Below are 690 nucleotides of genomic sequence, written 5' to 3'. Positions count from 1 at the left end.
TCTTGCCTAATGATATCCCCAACACAGAAAGGCCTTACTCTGTTCCAGGGTGTATACCCAATAAACCCTAAGGAAGCACAGAACCTGAGAACTAGGGAAGTTACTGAAATTTACATTCCGATTCTTGAAAAGAAAGATAGTCACTGTTCTGAAATTCTGGATTGGACTAGATGTTATTAATCTAAGCCTGAATCTAGGACAACAAGAATAATAATGACCTATTCCACAAAGACAAGTAGCAATTAAATTCATGAGAGTCACAACATAATGATCTATCTCCTGATCCAAGAGAATGTATCTTACCTTAATCACTTTATTCTCAGTTGTCCCAAGACTCAACTTGAATAAGACTTCAAACTGTTTCCTCAACTTTGAGTCAGCTAGAATTTTATTTTTAAAATATAACAAAATTAATATATTTTATCAACTAAGTGTGAAGCTGCCATAATGTTGAAGTTTACAGTTATGTTAGCCAATTGATAAACATCTTTATAGTTCAATAAACTTTTTAGTTGAGTTTACTGTCATTGGCAGCCAAAAACATCCTAAAAATAACACTCTGAATATGAAATTAGCTTACTTCATATTTACATCTATTTCCATAGGTATATTTGTATGAATATATATGTGTATGTATATGTGTGTATATATATGTGCATGTATACATATATAGGGAGCTCTGGTAGCATA

This window comes from Orycteropus afer, unplaced genomic scaffold (genome assembly GCF_000298275.1).
Source record: "Orycteropus afer afer isolate SDZICR_OR568_19922 unplaced genomic scaffold, OryAfe1.0 scaffold00666, whole genome shotgun sequence".
In the NCBI taxonomy this organism is placed as follows: Eukaryota; Metazoa; Chordata; class Mammalia; order Tubulidentata; family Orycteropodidae; genus Orycteropus; species Orycteropus afer.
Note: the sequence above shows the minus strand (reverse complement) of the source record.